Source organism: Pseudorca crassidens, chromosome 10 (assembly GCF_039906515.1).
Source record: "Pseudorca crassidens isolate mPseCra1 chromosome 10, mPseCra1.hap1, whole genome shotgun sequence".
In the NCBI taxonomy this organism is placed as follows: domain Eukaryota; kingdom Metazoa; phylum Chordata; class Mammalia; order Artiodactyla; family Delphinidae; genus Pseudorca; species Pseudorca crassidens.
In genome coordinates this window covers 99,057,555-99,081,456 of record NC_090305.1, presented here as the reverse complement: position 1 = coordinate 99,081,456, position 23,902 = coordinate 99,057,555, and the positions used below count along the sequence as shown (strand labels likewise).

Below are 23,902 nucleotides of genomic sequence, written 5' to 3'. Positions count from 1 at the left end.
TGTTGAAATCCTAACCTCCAAAGGTGATGGAATTAGTGAGTGGGGCCTTTGGGAGGTGATTAGGTCGTATGGGTGGAGCCTTCATCAGTGGGATTAGTGCCGTTATTAAAAGATCCCACAGGGCTCCTGTCCTTCCACCATTTGAGGACACAGTGAGAAGACTCTGGCTGTGAACCAGAAAGAAGGCCTGTATCAGAGTGTGACCGTATTGGCACCTTGATCTTGGACGTCTAGCCTCCAGAAATAAGAAAATGAATTTCCGTTGTTTGTAAGCTACCCAGTCCGTGATATTTTGTTATAACAGCTTGAATGGACTAAGACACTTTCATAGCATTATTACAAGGTCAATTCCCTTGTGTGTTTATCCTTTTGTTTATTTTCTGACCCTCCCCACCCAAGGTGCCCCAATTGTCTGGAACTGTGCCAGGCTAATAGTAGACTCTCAGTGGTATGTTGCATAAATTAAAAAATGAATGAATGAACTGGAAGGTACTGTATGAGTAGTTAGTAGAATACTAGCACTAGTAATAGATAAACTTTCAATCTCAGTGGCTTAATAGAATAGAAATTGAGTTTTCGCTAATGTCAAGTCCAGTAAGTGATGGTGGGGTGGCAGTGCAGAGAGTGAGGGCAGAATCTCTGTTCCACAGAGTCATTCAGGGATCCAGGCTGACAGAGGTTGTCCTACAGAGGTTGTCCTACCTTTGATGTTCCAAAGGCACTGACATCCAACCAATAGAAGGGGGAAGAGACAGAGCATGGAGGATTGCGCAGGAAGTAAGTTTTTGTAGTCTGGAAGTAGTGTACATCACTTCTTCTTTTGGTTAGCACATGATGACCTTGTATGACCCTGTCCAAAGGGCCTGGAAGCACAGTGGGCACCTACTTCCCAGTGACTGCTTTATGAAGGGGAGCATGAACTTGTGGCAGATAGCTAGTCACTTCTGCTTCTAGTAAGGTGGCATTCAGTAGCCGAGTGCCACCACCACTCTCATTATATTGGGAGCTCCATGAGGGCAGAGAAGGTCTCTTTCATCAACTTGAGCTGAGGGCCTAGCGCAGTCAATATTTGAATGACTAACCAACCACCTCTTGATCACCAACTGTATTTGGGGCACAAGGTCAAACCCAGAGCTTTCCACGGTATGAACACATACGAAGAATTCCACAAAGACTTAGAATCAACAAAGAATCCTTTGTCCTTCAAAGGTAGACCAACCCCCAACTCCATTACAAACTCCATAAAAAGCAGAAGATGGCCGAGCAAGTTCTGAAGTGACCTTCTCCACCCCTGAAGGGCAGGATACAACAAAAGCCTCCGAGTGTAAAATACATCAGTTCAAAAGCTGTGCAAGGAGATGGCTTCTCACCCTCCTTTTTGGATCTTGCGTTGTATGTTGCTCCTTGGAGAGCGGCGGAAACCACTTCGGAACATGATCTTTCTTCTTTCCGTTTCTTCTCTGACATAGAAAGTGAATTTCTCTTCTACTTCTTTCTTGACCTCATGCTCTGTTCCATTATATGCGCTGCAGTGGAAATAAAAAAAGAGGGTCAGACTGAGTCACCCAGTACATTTTAAACTCTCATAGTTTAGAAAAGCAGGAAGTCCTTGAATGGAGACCATCAAATGGAGTTCTAACACCCTTTTATGGGGAATAGGATTCTTCACAGGGCTACAGACCTCTGTCTTTTACACTAGTGTCCTTTAGCTCATAAAGGGGAAAGTCACCTTGGCCACCATTAATATGCAGACAGGCTTTCACTCTTTTCCTCGTCATCGCTGTGACGAAGTTTTGCTGAGCTCTTCCATGGAGGGAGCAGAGTGGGAAGGAACATTTGTCCTATGAGACTGCAGAACTTTCAGTGGCTGGCTTAAAAGGGAATATCCAGATACCATTCTGGAAATTGGACGTCATATGTGTATCTGACTCTGTTCTTGATACTGAGGATACAGAAGAGGAAAATCACATTCCCATGGCATGTGCCCATCCTCCTTTCATTTCCTCTTTTCTTTCATTGTTTCCATGGCCACAGCAGATAGATGCTCCTTAACTTGTATTGTCCCCTGTGTGTCATAATGGTGCTGTCCCTCATCATGCCTTACAATTTACCAAGGACTTTCACCCAAGGTATGTTTTAGGAACACTTTGAAAACTTTAAGTGCTGTGCAGATATGTGTAAGAATTCCACGTTCTTAAGACGAGTCAATTGGCCAAGAAGCAGTGTGTCCAAGGGCATCATTATTTCTTAACATTTCCATTATTTCTTTATTTTTACCTTCATAAAAAAACCCCTAAGTCAGCCCCAAGCAGATATTCTCCCATGGTATGTCCCAGTATCTTGACTGATAGTTGACAGGTGAGAAACTGTGGGCTGGGTGAACTGCCTGTGCTCTGGAGCTACTGGGGGGACGTTAACCCCTCTCCCTCTCCTCATGGAAATTCTGATGGTTGGGCTCAGCATTAAAGGTTACACTGAGGAAACCGCTTATCTCTGTTGCACACATTCCTGAGGTATTTTGTTGTGGTGACTGACCCCTCCCTGAAAGAAAGGCAGCATGGCATATGGACAGTGCCCAGACTTTGGGGACAGATTCAGGTTTAAATTGGGGTCCCTCCATATAGTGTTGGTTGGTTCATCTTATTGCTCCAAGCCTTACCCACACCCCCTGGAAAATGCTAATGAAATACCTCTTTTCATCTTACAAAAATTAGAAATAATGGTAGTAAGGTGGTCATCCCAGTAGCTCTGGCTGTGTCATGGACACCGCAAACTTCTTTTTTTTCTTTCTCCTACTAGAATCTAACCAATATGTTTTTTTTTTATTGAAGATTTACAGTGTTGTTTTAATTTCTGCTGTACAGCAGGGTGACTCAGTTATACATATATATACATCGTTTTTTAAATATTCTTTTCCGTTATGGTTTATCATAGAATATTGAATATAGTTTTCTGTGCTGTACAGTAGGACCTTGTGTTTATCCATTCTATATATAAAAGCTCACATCCGCTTACCCCAGCCTCCACCCCTCCCCTCCCCCAACCCCCTCCCCCTTGGCAACCACAAGTGTGCTCTGTATGTCTATGATTCTGTTTCTGTTTCATAGATAGGTTCATTTGTGTCATATTTAGATTCCACATGTAAGTGATATCGTATGGTATTTATCTTTCTCTGTCTGACTTACTTCACTTAGTATGATCATCTCCAGTTGCATCCATGTTGCTGCTAATGGCATTATTTCATTCTTTTTTATGGCTGAGTAGTATTCCGTTATATATATGTATCACATCTTCTTTATCCATGCATCTCTTGATGGACATTAAGGTTGGTTCCATGTCTTGGCTATTGTGAATAGTGCTGTTGTGAGCATAGGGGTTCATGTAACTTTTTGGATTAGAGTTTTGTCTGGATATAGGCTCAGGAGTGAGATTGCTGGGTCCTATGGCAACTCTATTTTTAGTTTGCTGCGGAACCTCCATTCTGTTTTTCACAGTGGCTGCACCAGCTTACATTCCCACCAACCGTGTAAGAGGGTTCCCTTTTCTCCACACCCTCTCTAGCATTTGTCATTTGTAGACTTTTTAATGATGGCCCTTCTGACTGGGCAGACACTGAAAACTTAGTGGCATCAATCAATAGCTATGTCACTGTGCCCATGGTTTCTGGGGGCCAGGGACTTTGACGGAGCGTGGCACGTGGCTTATCTCTGAGCCACGACATGTGGGTCTCAGCTGGGAAGACTCCACTGGCTGGCGGTGGGGATCTTCTGAGGTTTCCTCACTCACCTGTGTGGTGCCTGGCTGGGGTAACTCCAAGCCTGGCGTCAGCTGGGGCTCTTGACAGGGAACATCCAGACGTCATCTCCGTGCGGCTTACTGCATTTTCAGAGGAAGTGCCCTGACAACCAGCATGCCAAGGGAACCAGACAGAACTGCAGTACCTTTTATGAGCTAGTGAAAGTCATAAAAAGTGAAATCACATAATATCACTCTTGTCATGATGATGACGACATATCCATTAAGATGCAGTGGTATCATTGAAAAGAAAAAAGTCCTGCTAGAGATGCTTTTTTTATTTAAAGAAAATCTCATTTCACAGGCGGCAGGCCTCAAATAATTTAAATCCTTTTTTAAAAATTGTGAACTATTACCAACACAAAAGGTGCACACATATTCAGCGTAATAAATTATTATTAAGCAAACTCCTGTGTAATTACAGGTCAAGAAACCAACAGCCACTCAGAGCTCCCAGGACGCCCATATCAATGACAACCCCTCTCTGCACCATGAGTGTGTCCACAAGGCCACCTTCTCTGGTAAATCACTGGCTCTGTTTTACCTGGTTTTGAACTTTATATAAATGAGCTAATATTGTTTGTGTTCATTTGTGGTTGGCTTTTTTTTTTCTTCTTCTCCATATTAGGTTTGTGAACTCTGTCCATGCTTTGTGTGTAGTTGTGGCTTATGTCATTGGCGTAGAATAATCCATTGTATGAATATTTATCCATTCCACTGTTAATGGACACATGGATTGTTTCCAGTCATTTCCAGCAAGTCATGCTGCTATGCACAGTGTTAAATGTGTATTTCGTTGCATCTGGGCATGCACGTCTCTAAGGTATCACCTAGGAGGGTATGAGTAGACAGTGACAGTCTGTTTTCTAAAGTGACTGTACCATTTCATGCTCCTAGAGCCCCACGGGAGAGTGCTGTTGGTCAAATCTTCATCAACACTTGGTGTTACTAGTCTTTTTCATTAAGGTTATTAGGCTTTTTCATTAGGGTTTTTTTTTTTTTTTTTGCCTCAGGTTTTATCTTGTTCTTTCCTTTGCAACCTAGTCCTCTGTTTCTTTATTTTGTTTGACTCTCTGTGTTGGTGTCTATGCATTAGATGAAACAGCTACTTCTTGCAGTCTTGAAGGACACGCCTTATATAGGAGATAAAACTTACCACTCAACCGTGTCATTGGTCTTTGTTGTCTCTTGAACCTTTGTGACTGTCCTAGCAGCCTCTTTTATTTATTTATTTATTATTTATTTATTTATTATTATTATTATTTTTTGTGGTACACGGGCCTCTCACTGTCGTGGCCTCTCCCATTGCAGAGCACAGGCTCCAGACGCGCAGGCTCAGCGGCCATGGCTCATGCGCCCAGCCGCTCCGCGGCATGTGGGATCTTCCTGGTCCGGGGCACGAATCCACGTCCGCTGCATCGGCAGGCGGACTCTCAACCACTGAGCCACCAGGGAAACCCCTCTGGGTCATTTTTATAATTTATTTGTTTTAAGAAAACAGCATCATTTACGTGGGAGTCATGATGGGGCTTTTGAAAGAAATTTTAACTATTTCCTTGATGGCTTTTTTATATGGTTATTGTTTTTTTTTTAAGATTTATTTATTATTTATTTAATTTCTTTTTGGCTGCGTTGGGTCTTAGCTGCAGCACACGGGATCTTCGTGGAGGCATGCGGGATCTTCCATTGCGGCGCGCAGGCTTCCCTCCAGTTGTGGCGTGCAAGCTCAGTAGCTGTGGCGCACGGGCCCAACTGCCCCGTGGCATGTGGGATCTTAGCTCCCCGACCAGGGATCGAACCCGCATTCGCCACATTGCAAGGCGGACTCTCCACCGCTGGACCACCAGGGAAGTCCCTGGCTTATTGATATTTTTAAATTGACTTTTAGCTATAGAAAATTATAACAGCATTATATAGAAAGAACTAAAAGTACAGAGAGAATACCAGCTGTATGTCTAGATGACTTATGAAAGAAAGTCTGGATATTCTCAGTTTTCTTTTGGTTTTACATTTTGTAGTTATAGAGTCCTCTGTTTCAGAATTCCAGAGAACTCAGTGAACCAGGCCTGTCCCCAGCCCCCAACCTGTCTGGAAGCCTGACACATCCCAAGACTGGCAGATAAATAAGAATTTAGAGAGTTGAGGAGAGGGGGAAGGGTAGTCTAATTTGAGGGATGGGGAAGCAGTGGACAAGCCAGGGCAGAGGATGACACGGGCAAACTGACAAAGGTTTCATGGAGCTGAAGTATAGGGTTTCTGAAGCGGAGTCGCAGGAAATGGGGTTGGAAAAAGAGTTTTGAATCTGATTGTGAAGAACCTTAAATGTTCTGCTGAGGGGTTGAGGCTTTGCTTGTTAGGCAGGGAGTGGAGAGACACTCCCAACAAAAGGGTTCTTGGAGCCTCCACTCATGGTTCTGAAATCCATAGAATAAGAAACAGATCAGTGGTTATGGCCAGTCAAGGAGAAGTCTGAGCGCAGCCCTGGGGCAGTCACAAAAGATGCCTGTTTCCTTCTTCCTCTTCACCTTACCACCACAAGGAAGGCAGGGCTGGGAAGGAAGCTGCAGGCGCTGCCCGCCTCCCTCTTCTCTGGGATCATGAGCTGCCATTGTAGCCTGTATCCGGGAGGGAAGGGAAAGAGGCTACTTTGGAATGACTATGAAATTGATGCTTTGAAACAAACATGATGGATCCCAAAGGCCCAACCTGAAACTGTTTTAATAACCAAAGGTGACCGCAAGTTCTGCAGTCAGATGGAGGTGTCAGGAGAGAGACTCTATCTTGGGCAGCCGTGGGACTCCTACAGAGGACAGTTGGCGGCAATTCTTGGAGAAGATAAAGCGAGTTCATATTTAAACTCCAAAGAACAGAGACTCCCTTCCTCAATCGGTTATAGTGCAGCCTACGAAATTTAAGTAAAGCAAATAGAAAAGGGATTTACAGAAAAGGAGAATTGTTGAGATTTCTGTAATCCCAGGAGATAACTAAGGGCTAGGGGCTAAGGGAAGATTAAAAAAAAAAATCAAGATAATAAGGTTACTTCTTATTATGCAGAAGATCGTTCTGCATTTTGCTCAATTTTATAGTGTGATAATGTGATTTTGTTGTCTTAAGAACTTAATAATTAAAGAAAAACCCCTCTTTCCCCATTGAGTTGAAATAAACATTTTTAGTCTTATTAGTTTTTTCTGTTATGACTGCCATGGACTCCTCCACAGACCCCCCCCCCCGCACACCATCCCCTCTATCTGATAAACATTTCAAGTACATTTCTCTGTGGAGAAAGTCCTTAATGGTTGCAGTCTATCAAGACATTCTTCTGAGATTATTACTAAGAAGCATTGTTAAGTAATCAAAAAACGAAGGAAAATAGGAGGGAATATAGAAGACACTGTAAATGAGGCAAGTAAGTGCTTCGTGGGTTCAGGATTCAGTAGTTAGATTAGACCAGTTCTAGGAGAGGAGCTTCACTTTTTTCACACTGTGTCCCTAAGTGGCCATGGGGACAATTGCCCCAGGCAATTGTCTATGTGTAATCTGCATTTTATTAACTTTAAAAAAATTTTATTTATTTTTGGCTGCATTGGGTCTTCATTGCTGCGTGCAGGCTTTCTCTAGTTGCGGCAAGCGGGGGCTACTCTTCGTTGCGGTGCACAGGCTTCTCATTGCGGTGGTTTCTCTTGTTGTGGAGCACGGGCTCTAGGCATGTGGGCTTCAGTAGTTGTGGCACACGGACTCAGTAGTTGTGGCTCGTGGGCTCTAGAGCGCAGGCTCAGTAGTTGTGGTGCACGGGCTTAGTTGCTCCGCGGCATGTGGGGTCTTCCCAGACCAGGGATCAAACCCATGTCCCCTGCTTTGGCAGGTGGATTCTTAACCACTGTGCCACCAGGGAAGTCCCTGAATTTTATTAACTTTTATTTTAAGGGAGAGAATGGATTGGAGAGGTAGGGAAAGAGAGAAAGGTGACTTAGTAAATGGTTTTGATTATTGGCAGAAAAGGAGGTGGAGAAAGGTGACTTAGTAAATGGTTTTGATTATTGGCAGAAAAGGAGGTGGATTGAGATTTATTTATTCAACACACACAGTCACAGTCATACACGGACTCATTTTTATTTAAATTTTTACAAAAAGGAAAAAATTGATCACTAACCCTTATGAAAAAACAGTATCAATTGTCATAAGCAGAAAGTTCACATAATGCATGTTAAAATATATGTAGTTATTAGGATGAAAACGGTCTAAAATCATCTCCAGTGCCACCAGTGTGGTACCATAACAGTGAGAGAACTACTTTTATTAGCTGCCATAATGCAGCTTTAAAAAAATATAGTATTAATCTCGATTCTGTTGTCATCTAATTTTGAACAAAGACATTTAGTCCAAAGTTAGATTCATCAATCATAACACAGGAAATGTGACTGACAACCATTATGAACTCCACAGTTGATTAGCTCCCTTGATTAAATAGTGGTGCAGCTGATGGGAAAACAGAAGAGGAGGCTGCCAGTCCTGTAAAGAGAATTCCCAGCTCTGAGCCTCCACGGAATTAAGACAAGAGAAGTGGGAAATGGAAGACCAAAGTACGGCTGCTTCATCAGCAACTCGGTACTTTCCAATTCATCAATCCCGTGAGAGGGCCCCAGGGATATTGCTCAGTTCCCTTTTTGTATAACCAAGGGTATTTTGGGTCTTTTTGTGGGGGGGCAGCTGGAGGGGGTGGGGATAACCTTACCTGTCATTAGAAAAGTAAAACCCTAGGTTGAAAAAAATATAATCACAGCGTCTGATGTGAATGACACCTGAATGCCGACATTAACGAAATGCCACCTTTTTGGAAAGCGGCATAGGAATAATGTCAAAATGTTCTGCTATGGCTGTTTTTTTGAGCAGCAATTTTCCTGAGAGATTGGAAAAACAGGAGGAGGCAATCTGATGACATTTTGATTGTAGGCCCCACTAGGATAGGCATTGTGAAACTTTCTGCTTAACAAAGTTAAAAAAAAACAAAACTGCCACCTTGATCCACATTCTAGATTTTTACTTTTTATTAAATGGTAGAACGTTCCAGGAGTGGTTTGCAGAATGTTACATGTTTCATTGGCAGCTAATAAACTTGCTTTGAGATGGGTAGTTGTTTGTTAATGGTACTGCTTTCAAATTCAGCCTCATCTGTAAGGCCCTGAACGAGATGCTGATTTGACTTTATTTCCACCCTCAACTTTCTCCTCTACGAAGACGCTTCCATCTCCACTGTGAGACTGCTCCTCTCTTCAAACTCAGTACTTTTTGGTAGCTCTCCTATGTCATGTCTTTACCAGCCTTTCTCTAAAGTTATGTATATGATAGTTTACAAAGTTCTTTGAGGTTAGCACTTAGCATTTCATAGACTAATTGAACATTTGGTGAGCGAAATGAATGGATGCAGGGATGGGGGGGACAAATAAGTGATGATGGGTGGGTGGATGGGGGATGAATGGATGGATGAATGAATGGATGGGAGGATGGATGGGGGATGAATAGATGGGTGGGAGGATTGATGGATGCATGGATGGATGGGGGGAATAAATGGATGGACGGGAGGAAGGAATGGATGGACGTTATGGATGAAAGGATGAATGGGGGATGAATAGATGGATGGTGGGATGGATGAAAGGATGGACAGATGGGTCAGTGAAGAAAACTGAAAAATAATTCTTTTACAGTACTTGAAATTAGACTGAGGGAGACTTTGCCATCTTTCTACAGACCTTGAGAATGGTTTAATAAGTAATGGTATTGTTTAAAATAAAAATTGAAATAGACAAATACAGTATTTAATATTATTTTTATTTATATAAAATAAACTTAATATCTTAAAGGAAAAAACAATATTTTTTTCTTTATTTTTTGTCTTTTTCCTATGAGCCTACCTTTTATTTGCTTTCAGAATTTAGGTTTAGTATTTGCTACAGTTTCACAAATAGGCTGATTAGAAGGGAACCAGAGGTACAGTTTTATTTTAAACTTATGACTTTTTTTATCACATCTCAGGATGTCACATAAAAATTTTATGGGACACTATTGATAAATTGTAACAATATAATAGCAAAAAGATTTTTTCATTTTCTCCCCTTTCTTCTTCTTTCTTTGTGTTTTTGACTGTCCCTAATACTTATGCTACAGGGTTGAAAAAATTGTCATTTTTTCCTATATCCTTTTTTAATAGAAAAAATGAGAGGGTAGTTAAAATTTACCCCTGAAGCTACTGAAATAAAAGTGATTCATCTTCCAAACCACCTCTATAGGTGTTCCTTGAATTAAATGGACTGTCTTGAAAACAGGATACTAACTTCTATGCCAGTTTGCTATTCATACATACAAGTAATATCAGTGGTGTCTTCTGTTATTACTTTTGTGTTTTGTTCCTCTGAAAAGCATGATTGAAACATATTTTCATCTAATGCAATGTAAGAAAATACAAACAGTGGTTGATTTGGGTAGATACAGATGCTAACTTTTTTTTCTTTGTATTTTCTGCCTTGTAGTTGTATTAAAAGCACCTACCTATCTGTCTGTCTACCTACCTACCTACTTATCTTTTTGGTATGTGCATCTGACAACAAAACAGTGTGTGAGTGTTTGTGTATTTTATAGGCAATGAATTGGGAAATTAGCTAGTATGAGAATGAGCGTGAGGACTTAAAGAAACATTTATTCAATATCACTGTCATAACTGTAATGAACTTGTGACCCATGTACCTCATGGTCAGAGTGGTGTTAGATGTTAGAACAGTGCTAGGCTATGCTGCAGTAACAAATAAACCCCTGCGTCTCACTGGTGTAACTCATCGAAGGTGGATCTCTTGCCCTGGCAGCCTCTTCTGTCTTGTTAACTGTGATATCTAGAACGTGTGATTTATAGATCACCAGAGAGGGAAGAGAGAGTTGGAAAATGCACACCAGCTCTTAACTGCATTAGTCCAGAAGGGATATATGTTGTCTCCATTTACAGTTCATTGACAAGAGCTGGTCACATGGTCCAAATCCTAAGTTCAAAAGATGTCTGGAAATGCAAGAGAGCCCGTGAAATTTTGGTTGACTGGTTGTTTTTGCCACGTATTACATTCAGGGAAGTGCAGCCCAAGTAGGGATTCTGGTCTCACCCAGGACCTCATGTACTCCATGGTAGGCATCTAGTCCCCTGTTGTTTCCTAGCTCTTGAGTCCAGCAGCATTTTGGAACTGCCAACTCCTCTGCCCAGGAAGAGTTCTCACCCTCATTTTAGATATTCTGTCCCCACTACGTACCACCCACATAGAGCAGGGGTGGGGAGAGGAGCGGTGTAGTTCAACATTAACTCTCACTCTTTTTTTTTTATGGAAATCAGCATGTACGTGGGGTTTTTTTGGTCCCTTTTTCCAAAAATTGAAAAGGAGGTCTGTGACAATTGCTGTATCCTTTAAGTAGAGTGTAGAAAGAGAACTAAACCAGTATCATCTTTTTTTAATTGAATTATAGTTGATTTACAGTGTTGTGTTAATTTCTGCTGTACAGCAAAGTGATTCAATTACATATATATTCTTTTCCATTATGGTGTATCACAGGATATTGAATATAGTTCCCTGTGCTATACAGTAGGACTTTGTTGTTTATCCATTCTATATATAATAGTTTGCATCTGCTAACCCTAAACTCCCAATCCATCCTTCCCCCATTCCCCCTCCCATGGCAGCCACAAGTCTGTCCTTTATGTCTGTGAGTCTGTTTCTGTTTCATAGATAGGTTCATCAGTGTCATATTTTAGATTCTGCATATAAGTGATGCCATACGGTGTTTGTCTTTCTCTTTCAGACTTACTTCAATTAAACTAGTATCTTCTTTAGCTACCAGGGAGAGGAAAAAGATAGCTTACTCTAGTATGCTAACAGTTATTCCACATCACTATCATTAACAAATATATGCCTCCTCTGTCCATCTACCCACCTACCCATCCACCCATCCGTCCATCCATCTATCCAGATTTAGTGGGTACTAGGCCTAGTACAGGTCCCTTGAAAGTCAGAGGAGAATTTCTCACACCTGATTAGACTTTTCTGATTACCCTTCACCTTGGATAGACAAACTGTTTCCTCCATCATATTTTTGTTAACATTTTCAAGTGTTAACAAGTGCTGGATTTGAAAGGCCTGAGCTTTATTCACGTCTGTAATCCCTAGGGTCAAGCCAAATCCTGACTCCGAGGGGCTGCCGTAAATGTACTTGGGGTGCACGAGGGGATGCTTCTCTCCACCCAATCCTGGGAGGCCTGTCTCCTTGGATCTGAGTCTGTAGCTAAACCAGTCTCTTCACGGCTTTGTGCACAGCTCTGTCCGTCCTGAGGGCCATAGGTCCAGGGAGTGAGTGGTTCCAACGGTGGCCTCTAGATGACCACACCAGTAGCCAGTGCAAGGCTGCTAGAGGGACTTGCTTTGCTAAAAAGAAAAAATAAAGATCCTAGTCGATTCAAAATCATCTGTAGCCCTTGATAGGAGTTATTATCTTCAGAAACAGCGTGCTGCATTTTGATTCATGTGGCCCTTCCTTCAGGCTGCTTCCTGAAAATAGACTTTCTTTCCATAGCCCTTTGGCCATCCCTCCTGTCGCCCACCACCCTCCTACTTTCTCGTGACTGGCGCTCTCACCTCCATATGTCCACCCTCTGTTTCTCCTCAAGTTCCAGGCCTGTATTCTCAGTTTCTACCTGGACATCTTAACAGGATGTCCTACTGTACTGCAGTGCTCACCGTGCGCCACAGGGGACCAGTCTTCTGTATCTCAGCTAATGATGCCATATCCTCTTATCACTCAAATTCAAAATCTGGAGTCATGATCTGCGCTTCCCCCTCCTCACCCTCCCACTGTCGGGACCAGTACACCATCATTATTCCTGTTTCTTCTCTAGAGGAATTCTTCTAATTCTGTCTTTTTATTTTTTTACTTTCATTGTCAGACCTCCATACTCTGTCTGTGTGCTTTGACTGTTTGACTCATCTCTCTGTATTTTAATTTGCTTTTGACTCCCGTTCTTTTTCTTCCTGGAGTCCAGCCAGTGATATTTATAAAACATATCACTTCTCTTATGTAATTTTTTTGATGGTTCTTTTTGTCCTCCAAGTAACTTCCATTTCCTAGTGTAGCATCTAAGCCCTCAATCTTCCATTTCCAGCATCATCTCCACTCTCAGAGACTTCAGTCAAAATGCACTACTCTTTCTTTCCCACCTCAGTTACAGCTCATATGTTTCTTTCTTCTGTATGGCAGGAATGTTCCTCAGATCTCTATGAGGAGACATTCTCGCTATCCTTTTAGTACCAGAAACCTCTGCCGTGGGAATCCATCTGTTCTCCCTACAAGCTCCAACTCAGGTGTGACAAGTAGATTTCATGTCAGAAATGAAATCTGATTGGTTAATAATTGCTCCCTGAAAAGTTGTGTTGAGAAAGTTTCAGAGGTTGTATCTAGCCTCAGTGGGAAACACTGTCATGATTGTTAGCAATGTCTGTCTAGAGGGAAAAAAAGAGGAATTGATGCCATTGGGGACATTACTATTTTTTAGCTGCCTTCGCTGTTCTACCATTGTGCTTCTCTTATGTATGCAACATCTCTTATACTAATAGATAAGTTTTTTAAGGGCATCAGTTGTATCCTGCTGAATTATATACCCATCAACTAAATTTACCTATACAATGTCCTATTCTCATTAGATGCTCCAACTATGTTTGTTAAGTAAATCCCCTAAGGCTGGGATATGCTGTTTAGTTACATAAGATTGAAGAGATGTGGGCATTGAATCAGGGAATGCATTGATAGGGCCGCTGTGTTATGTTATAGTGTCTTTTCCTTTAAGTTTCAGTTTGTGTCTGACTCTGCCGACACGCGAACTGCTTCTGCTCAGTTACCTTTGGTGATAAATGAGACCAGGCAAAGCTGGATGAGTGGACGACATCCAGTACTCCAGTATTGCGTGTAACAGAATTAACTTTCAAGTAACATTGATGAGTTCAGCTTTTAGGCTTACTTTCACAGACCAGCAAAGCATGTTGTCAGATTTTCAGCCTCTCAGCGAAAGTCAGAAGCCAGAGCAGAGGCTGGCTTGAAACACATTCACCAGGAGGGCGTGACTGATTTGGTGTCCTTACGACGTCCCAGTCATTCAGATAAGTCAAGTAATTGTGCAAATAAACATAAAATTATAACTTCTGTTTTTCTTCTGCTAGTTAGACATCTCCGGCATTTCAATCATTCTTATGACATGGTTTTCAGAAACTACCTCAACCTGCTCTCCCTCCTCTGAATAGCTTCGTTTTATGCGGTGATGTAGCCAGAATTTGTGAATATCCTAGGTGGGGTCTGACCAGTGAGGGTCAAGATCAAGAATCACACCTCTGTGGTTCCATACTCTGTAGTTCTGTCATCACCTCCTAAGGAAACATTTAATCTCTCAGGGGCCACATTACCTTGTTGTCTCGTGGAACTGATGGACATGTGAAATTGCTCATCAGAAAATACCATCTTACTTGACTTTGGGTTGGCAAAGCCTCTTTCCATTTATTGGAGAATCTACTGTGAAGAGGCCTAGCCATAAAACGGACACTATTGGGTCCCATCACCAAAATGTCCAGAGACAGGTGAATGTTTGGTCCGGTTGTCATCAAGATTCCACTTCCGTTCATTCATCCTTTGGCTCCACTTCCTCTGTTTCAGCTGAATTCTTAGATAGCCTCTCCTCTCATGGAAGGAAAATGGCTGCAGGAGCTCCAGCCTAAGTCATTTTGGGCTCAGATTCAACAGGGCAAGGAGGAAGCATCTCTTCCTGAAAGGTCCCACACCAGTCCTGGAGTTCGCTCTGGTAGGACACACTTGATCATGTGGTCACTTCTGGACCAATCACTGTGTCTTAGAGGAGTCAGCGAGCTGATGCACTGGCCTGGGTCACATAACCTGATTGGAATTGGCTGGGGGTGCGGGGGGGCTGTGTGTGCTGAGATCAGGGTACCATCACCAAAAGGAGGGAAGGATGCTGGGCAAACCCAAAATAACAAATGCTCTCTGCAGCACAGTTGTAATTTAAACTCTCTGAAGGCAGACGTTATGGGTTATTAATTTTTTAACACCTTCCTTCCACCTTTAACAAGTGACACAGTAACTATTCAGAAAATGAGTTATTGACTGAATGAGTGCCTGAACAGAAAGAGCCACAAAATGAGTGAATTGGAAACAGCTGCGTGATGTTGAAATACCTTTGTCTCTCACTTATTGCATTGTCAGATATAGACCAACCTGAAAACTTAAAAGTGTCACTTGTGTTTATGAAAGGAAAATAAAAGTATAAAAAAACTTGATATGTCACGGCAAGGACAGTCGTGCTCTGTCGTACTGGTGAGGAAAAATGATACATCCTAAGTGCAGAGAAAGGGGAATATTTTCTTCTAGGACAAATGAAATGAAAACAGAGCTTGACTGACAGCCTAATAACATTAATAATACCTTGAAGGTAGAGAGCTGCTCTTATTTCACACATCCCAGAGCAATCCTATCCGAAGAATAAATACTCTCTGTTCCAAATCCTAACACTTTTAGTTGCCTTTGGCTAAGGAAATTGTCTTCTCACAGACACACAGCAGCTTTATTTAACAAGCATGTTGCAATCTCTACAAAAAAACCGCAGTCTCCCCTAACCCCAACCCCATCCTCTCCTTCCACTGGGGGCAATTTATTTGATGCAGTGTTGCTTCTGATGCCATAGGTGCCCCATCCCGTTGCCTCTTTACCTTTTCGGGGCACTCTGGTCTCATTTCCAGGTGCCATCTGTTGCGGCTGGAAGGGCCGGATAATTAACACCTCAGGGAGCATCCCTCAACCAATGACTGATCAGAAGTGGTGGATAGAGCCTCAGAGGGTACCTCCTCGTCCTCGTGGGATCCCTTGGAGACACACATCCTGAGCTACCTCGGCGAGATCCCTATCAGAATTAAGCCCGTGTTGCCACCCCTGTAAGTGTCCTGATTCCACACCTTCTCTCGTTTCTTTTTTCCCTTCTCTGCTTTACTTCCCTCTCCTCCTCCAGTCGTTCCCGAGATTACTCTTCCCAGATAAACTACTTGCATTCCAGTCTTGTCTCGGGGGCTGCTTTTTTTGGGAAACCCAAACTCTAACGATTGTTTTCAAGGAAGGAAATTTATCTTCAGTCCTCAGCGGGGGCTGATAATACAGCCTCATGTCATTAGGCAGATGTTGGAGTGAAGACTGGGGCCTGCAAGACTTGCTCCGTGTGGCTCGGCCTCTGTAAGAATGTGCTGTCTTCGTGTGGCTTCATGAGGGGTTAAGCTCGGGGAAAAGAACTAATTTTCTCTGAATCGCAGTCCCACGATATAGGTTCCTTTTATTATCCCCATCTGACTCCCAGGAAACTGCAGTGCAGATAGGGCCAGAGAGTAAACGTGTTAGGCTTTGTGGTCCGTACAACCTCTGTTTTGACGACTCCACTCTGCCTTTGTAGCATGAGAGTGTGCTAGGTTTAGAGAGCCTTTGGTTTTGATACTACCCAAACACATGAGCAGGGCTGTATTCCAGTAAAACTTGATTTGTAAAAATATAGGAGGGCCAGATTGGGCCCGCAGGCTGTAGTTTGCTGAGCCCTGATCTAACTCCGCTGCTTAACATTGTAATATAAAAGGTGGTTTGGGGGACTCCTCTGGTGGTCCAGTGGTTACTACTCTGCGCTTCCAATGCAGCGGGCACAGGTCCGATCCCTGGTCAGAACTGAGATCGCGCATGCCGGTGGCATGGCCATCGATTGATAGATAGATAGATAGTTAGAGGTTTTGGTTAGGGGTATCTGGTATGGGTTTTCTCACTAGCCATGGCTAGCGTGCATGTCTTCATGGTGGAATATGGTGGGAGAGACTGGGAAGATGAGGGCAATTAGGGGACAGTGTGGGAGTGATGCTGGAAGGAAAAGAAGGAGGAATGGGAACTCCAAGTTCAAGCTCAGTCATTTTCTTGGGAGATAGAGGTGGGAGAGAGAAACACTCAATTCTGACCAATATTGTAGAGCAGCGCTAAGTTGAAGGAACAGGTGTAAGAAATGCCATAAAATTCAACTTTATAGGAGTCGGGCTTTATAGCATATGTTGTAGCAGCCACAATGAATAAATGAATGTTTTGCATTATATTTTTATTACACATTTAAAGCACACACAGCTTCAAAGAAGAAAAAAATAGAGGAATTTTGGCTTCGCAAGTAATCACTTCGATTTCAAAGAAGGCTGTATTTTATGAAGGCAGAGAAAGATGTATGACTATTGTCCTTGTCAGTTTTAGACTAACTCATTCTTCTTTGGGGAACCATGTTAACAGATGCTTTGCTGCATTTGTCTCCTGTTGAGGGAGCACTTCCCTTTTTGTTAAAAAGAATATCACATTGTGGGTGTTTTATTTGTTCGCCTTTGAGTCGCAGGTAATTGGTTGCCGTTCTCAGTCTGTAAAACAACCTGCTTTGTTAGCGGTTTGAAAAAAACCCTGAAAACCATTTCAAGAAACTGTAACTCAAAATTATTTCTGGCTCTGAGAAGCCAAGTAGTATCCAGTGGTCTTTGATGATATGTTAATTCTTAGCCCCTGGGGTTGGATGGAATTAGTCAGTGAATCATGAGGGGTGGCAGGCTCACCATGTATTGTGGTGAGGTTGTATGCTACACAAATGCCCCTGTGCTCTCTCCGCCAAGCCCTGCACCTTGTCCTTGTGCCCTGTGTCCGCCTGGACAAAGGAGCATCTTTTTCTTCATGCCGATGCACTGTCCACTTAGCCAAGCCATGGCCTTTGGGCCACCTCTGCGCAGAGGTGGGACCTTTTTCTAATCTGTGTTCTCCAGGGGGTGGGATTGTGTGTGTGGGATCTTTGCAAATTGGGTATCATCACGTTTAGGATGCTGCTGGTTGTAAGATGCACAACTAAGACGAGATGCTGCCAATCACGTATTGATAGGCCATTGATTATAAGACACATGCCAACTTCAAAGATGATAAAAAGTGAAAAAGACGCAATGCAGTAATTGATCTGTCGAGTGGGTGCACCTTTCTTTAATTAGCACAAAGGTGCCAGATGAACTAGTTGCCGCCCTATAAGGGTGAGGTAGGCACGTTCCGAGAAGGAGGTTTCCACTAGGTTGTGTTTACTTCCTGGCATAAACAGCATCACCACCCTCTCTGCTCTTCTGTCATTTGGTCGAAGTTCTAATAGAAGTAGAACTGTAGAATGGTAAAGTGAAATGGACGTCAGGGAGCATCTTGCATCTCAACCAGGGGCAATTTTGCCCCCTGGGGACATTTGTCAATATCTCAGGGCATTGTTGGTTGTCATAACTAGGCTGGTTACTGGCACGTAGTGAACAGAGGCCAGGGCTGTCGCTAAACATCCTACAATGCACAGGACAGCCCCCTCGATAAGGAATTACCTGGCTCTACATGTCACAGTGTGAGAGCTGAGAATCCATGATGTAGTGCAGTGATGTGTAGCAGGGGATGAGAACATGGACATGCAAACCTGGGTTCAAATTCCAGTCTTAAACTTAACTGACTGTGTGACTTTGGACAAGTTAATTAGCCTTGATGAGCCTGAGTTTCCTTGTCTGTAAAATGGAGATCATAGTCTCTAATTGAAAGTGTTGCTGAGAGTATTAAATGAGATAATTAAGGCAAAGATTGCAAAAAGGCAACAACAAAATCTAAATCCAGATGCAGCCTTGAGTACCTTTATCTATACTAACTAAATCCTCAGGGCAACTCTGAAGTAGGTATTGTTTTTACCCCCATTTTACAGATGAGGAAACTGAGAAAACTGAAGTCACTTGCCCAGGGTCACTCATGAGTAAGTAGTGGAGCCCGGATTTGAATCCAGAGTCCATGTTCCCAGCCAGTTCAGTCCCCCTAGCAGAGTGCCCCATGTTGCATAAGGACTTGGGAAAGGGGGGCTACCAGTAGTATTGTTATTAATCGTATCCAGCCTGAAGCCCCTGCTTACAGATGGTGAACAGCTCAGAGCTGGGAGAAGGGTTAGGACTTGGTAAGGTTCCCTGTGGGAGGGCAGCTGACCTGGCTAGTCCCCGGGTCTCCTGCTCTCCAGGAACAAGTCCCTTCTCCCTGCTGTGCCCCTGCCAAGGAGCCAACACGGAGCCCACGATGGTGCAGCAGGGGAGAGCCCAGCTGCACCATTTGCTGTGTGACTTTCAGACCTCGTGGGACTCTTGAGGTCTCTCATTAGTGGCGTATCTGGGAGGTAATCATATCTGTCTCCTGGGGTTGTTGGGGTGATGACATGTAACACTAGGCATAAGCGAACAACAGTAGATACCTGAGCACTTGGCAAGTGGCTGAGAACCAAGTGCCCTGGAGAAGCCTGTCCTGACGGACATCTGAAAGTCCAGAGGGCCAGAGAGTGGCTTCCAAGATGGCCCGCGGGGTCACAAACAAATGGTCCTGGAAATTGCCGGAGGGGCGGGGGTGGTCCTGGAACCTCCTGGCTTCGTTCTGCCTTCCCCAGACTCACAGATGTTAAATAAATATTTGTGGAGGGGAAGGAGGGAGGGAGGGCAGGCAGGAGCAGAGAAGTTGGCTGACGGGCTAACTTGGGAACGGAGGAGCTGGGAACCCTGAAGTGCCCTGGAGTTTCTATCGGGTGCAGGCACTGACGGGCCTGAGCGCGTATCGGAGACCCTAGAGGCAGAGGGGAGAAGTCCCGATAGACCTGGCGCAGAAGCTCGGGGTGAATGGACGCCTCCGTCTGGTCCAGGACCGGCAGAGCGACAGAGCCTGGAGCGCGCAGCCGCGGGATGCTCGAGTAAATGAGAAGGGCTTACGGAAGCGCTTCAGACCTCACAGTTGGGATGGGTCTTGGAGCAGCCCCGCCATCAGGCTTAGGGCCCAGGATCACCTGTGTCTGAACTGGGGACCTCACTTTGCTCTCCCCACTTCTGTTCCCTAGGAGACTCTACTGCTTAGTGGTTCACAGGTTGCTGGCTCTGCTGCCACACTGCCGAGGTTCAAATCCTGCCTTGGCCACTTGCCAGCTCTGTGACCTTGAGCAAATCACTGCAACTTTCAGGGTTTCCTCCTCTGTAAATTAGGATCTATTTCATACGGGTGTCAAATTATTAAATGCGATACTGTTTTGAGGTCCTTAGCACAGAGTGGGTACTCAGTAATGTTTACTCTTCCTCACATTATTTAATATTATTTTTGTAATTGAATTTTTATGCCCAGCAGAAGCAGTAAAACAAAGATGCTCTCTGGGCTCATCCAAACCAGGATTGAAATGCTGCCTGTCTTCCTGTTCTTCAGCCGTGTGACTATAGGCCAGTGACTTCCTCACCTGAGCCCATTTTCTTACCAGTGTGACAAGGAAAATACCTTGGACACCTGGCCGTGCCCCATGGCTCTTCCCCATGGAAGTGGTCAGTGCAGTAACAAGAAGGTCCATACCATTTTGAGGACCCCTGGCTCATGTGTTACTTCATTTGATTTTTTCCCCCAATCACTTGGGGAAGTGGACCTGGCAGACATTACTGTGCCCATTTTATACAGTGGTACATGGAGGTATCAAGAGGGGAAGAGGCTTCCCTAGGTAGAACAGGGTTAGGATATAATCTAGACCCTGGTCTGGGTGCATCCGGTCCAGGGCCCTTTCCACAGCATCCAGTGCCTCTCCTTACTTTCTCGTCCTTGCCTTTTTAAACTCTTACCTCCTGGCTCTACACCCGCCCATCCTATGCTCCTTTCATCCTGGCCTCAGCTTTGGCTGCATCACCTGCAGGATGATTAGATCTGGCTAAACTCCAGCATCACAGCAAATAGGGTCCATTTATTACATTCTGTCGTTCCAAATTCTACCTTGACACAGCTGTAAATTGAACAGTGACAAAGTCCAAATAACCTGACAGTTAAAGACACTTCAAGTGCTTGAAGTCAGACATGCACGGAGTAGACAACCAAGAGCAAGCAATCTGAAGCTTGATCCTCAGAAAGTTCATTTGCTGTCTACTTTCCACTGGGACTTGAAGCCTCGTCAGGGTCCTGGACTGAATTGGCTGTGTTGGAGTTAAGGAATTTTGTGAGTGGAAAGATTTGATTTCTACTGGCCAACAAAACCTGACTTAAGCAAAACAAGAATTTATTGAGTCACGTAACTGGAAAGTCTAGGGGTACCACTGCATTCAGGTATGGTTGGATCCAGGGGCTTAAATATGGTCATTGGAAAATCTCTCTCTTTCTCTTTGAGCTTTGCTGTTCTCTGTGTTGTCTTCTCAGTCAAGCCTTCCATAATGGTGAGAAAGGTAATCATCAGCAGCTATAGGCTCGTAACCTGCAAGCTTAGTAACCCCATCAGGAAGAACATCGCATTTTCAGTAAATAGAATAAAAGTTCTGTGTTTTGTCTTATTGGCATAGGTTGGGCCATGAATCTCTTTAGAACCAATCATTGTAGGCTAGGGGACATGAACCCTCAATTGACTCTGAATTTGTTTCCATCCCTGGAGATGAAGAGATGGGTCCTATGACCAGGAAAAGAGATTAGGGACATCCCTCAAAACAGCAGATGGCCACTGTAATATCCTTAAGATCAGTTTTCCTTAACATTACCTTTAGAGATTATAGCGTGGTGTATCCTATTTGAACAACGTTTCTTGTCTTGTCTGACCTGATTTCCTGAGGAAAAAGTGGGCAAACTTTGAGTAAAACTCTTTCTGCTTTATTGGCTTTATGTCCACACTTCTATGGTATAACATCACTAGCCACTTTCTGTTCCAGAATTAAAGTTGAAGATACTGTTTCCTGAATTCTCTTCACATGCTGGAAACTGGGTACGATGCTCACAGTGGGGATTTGTTGTTTGCCTCCCCAGAAGCCAAACTCCTTGCTTCTAGAAACGGCCCCCAGTGTTTGATTGGAAATTAACTCCTCCCACACTCTCTGGATGGAATTCCACCTCAACTGCATGAATGGAATATGAGATGCAGATTTTACACCAATCAGAGTGTGACATTTCCTAATCTACAGAGATTGGATGAGGGTGATCATGTGATCTAAGGCAGTACAATCAGAAGGAATTAGGGGACTTTCTTCAAATCAACTGAACAAGCATCTTCCCACTGGACTTAGGGAAGGGAGGCTGAGATGGTGGCAGCGGTCTTGGCATTGCCAGGGTGAAATGTGAAGGCTACATGTAAAGCCAGGACAGCAGAAGGCAGAGTCAAGATAGGAAGGAACTGAGGCCTGACCACACTGATTCTGAATCTAGCTGTGTGTGAATCCAGAGCTATCCAACTTTTTGGTTCTTTGAGCCAGGACATTGTATTTATTGATGTGGGTTTTCTGGATATGAAGTACAGTGAAATTTTGATATACCCAAAGTCTAACAGCTAACAAGTATCAAAATTTGAACCCAAATTTGTTTAATGCTATATTGGAATATCTAAAGTTGTTTTAAAATCATTTCCAAAACTTTCAACTCATTTCAAATCAGAAAGCTTAGAAAATAGACAACATGGGACTTCCCTGGAAGTCCAGTGGTTAAGACTTTACCTTCCAATGCAGGGGATGCAGGTTCAATCCCTGATCAGGGAGCTAAGATCCCACATGCCTCATGGCCCAAAAACGAAAACATAAAACAAAAGCAGTATTGTAACAAATTCAATGAAGACTTTAAAAAAATGGTTCACATCAAAAAAAAAAAAAGAAACCTTAAAAATAAAAAAAGAAGATAGACAACACTCTGCTCTCTCCTAAATACCTCTTTTACCTGACTTTTCTTATTCACACCCCTTACACTGTACTTTGATCGATACCTGTGCTAGTTTCTTAGATTTGCTGTAACAACTTGCCGTAACTAGGTGGCTTAAAACAACAGAAATTTAATCTCTCACAGTTCAGGGGGCTAGAAATTCTAAATCAAGGTTTTGTTCAAAATCAATGTCATGGTTGGTTCCTTCTGGAAGTTCTGAGGGAGAATCTATTCATTGCTGTTCTCCTAGTTCTGGGGGTTGCCAGTAATCCTTGGTGTGCCTTGACTTGTGGATAATCTGCCCCCATCATAACAAGATGTTCTCCCTTTGTGTCTTTCTGTGTTTCACATGGTCTTCCTATAAGGACACCAGTCATTGGATTTAGGATACACTGTAATCCAGGGTGACCTCATCTTAACTAATTACATCTGCAAATATCCTTTTCCCAAATAAAGTCACATCCACAAGTACAGGGGACTAAGACTTTAATACACCTTTTTTGGGGGAATGCAAACCTACTACAATACCTCTCATCTGTTATTGAGTGGAGTGTTTATAAATATAAATGTCAGTTAGATCAAATTTATTCATAGTGTTCAAATCTTCTGTATTATGTTGCTTATTTTTTGTTTGTTCTCTTGATTGCTGAGAGAGGGATACTGAAATATCTGACTGTATTTGTGAATTTATATACTCCTTTGTGCAGTTCTGTCAATTTCTGCTCTTTATATTTTGAAGCTCTGTTATTTGATTCATAAATATTGAAGAGTGTTATGTCCTTCTGTTGAATAATACCTCTATCATGATAAAATAACTCTTATTATCTCTGATAATATTTCTCTGAAATATACCTTTTTTGATATTGATATAGTTGCACTAGCTTTCTTTTGATTAGGGTTAGCATGATATATCTTTTTCCATACTTCTAATTTTAACCTATGTATGTCTTTGTATTTAAAGTGTGTTTCTTGAAGGTAGCAAATGGTTGTGTCTTACATTTTTGTCCAATCTGACAATCTTTGCCTTTTAATTGGGATATTTGGACCATTTACATTTAATGTGATAATTGATATGGTAAGGTTTAAACTGTCATCTTGGTATTTGTTTTCTGTTTGTCCCATCTTATCTTTGTTCCCCTTTTCTTCTTTTTCTGTCTTCTTGTGGATTGAGTATTTTTTATGATTCCATCTTATTTCTTTTGTTGGCTTTTTATTTATAACTCGTTTTAAAATTTTGCTATGTGTTTTAGAGTTTATAGCATACATCTTTAACTTATCATTGTCTACCTTCAGGTGCTATTATTTCACCTCA

General features: G+C 42.9%; 1 long non-coding RNA gene across 1 annotated transcript in view; it reads left to right on the top strand.

The window, feature by feature from the left end:
- Positions 1-23,902, top strand: part of LOC137232696 (uncharacterized) — a 688,080-nt gene that overhangs the window by 57,909 nt on the left and 606,269 nt on the right. Inside the window, exon 2 of the long non-coding RNA XR_010947151.1 lies at positions 15,615-15,806. This is a non-coding gene — a long non-coding RNA (uncharacterized lncRNA). The remainder of the gene's footprint in view (positions 1-15,614; positions 15,807-23,902) is intronic.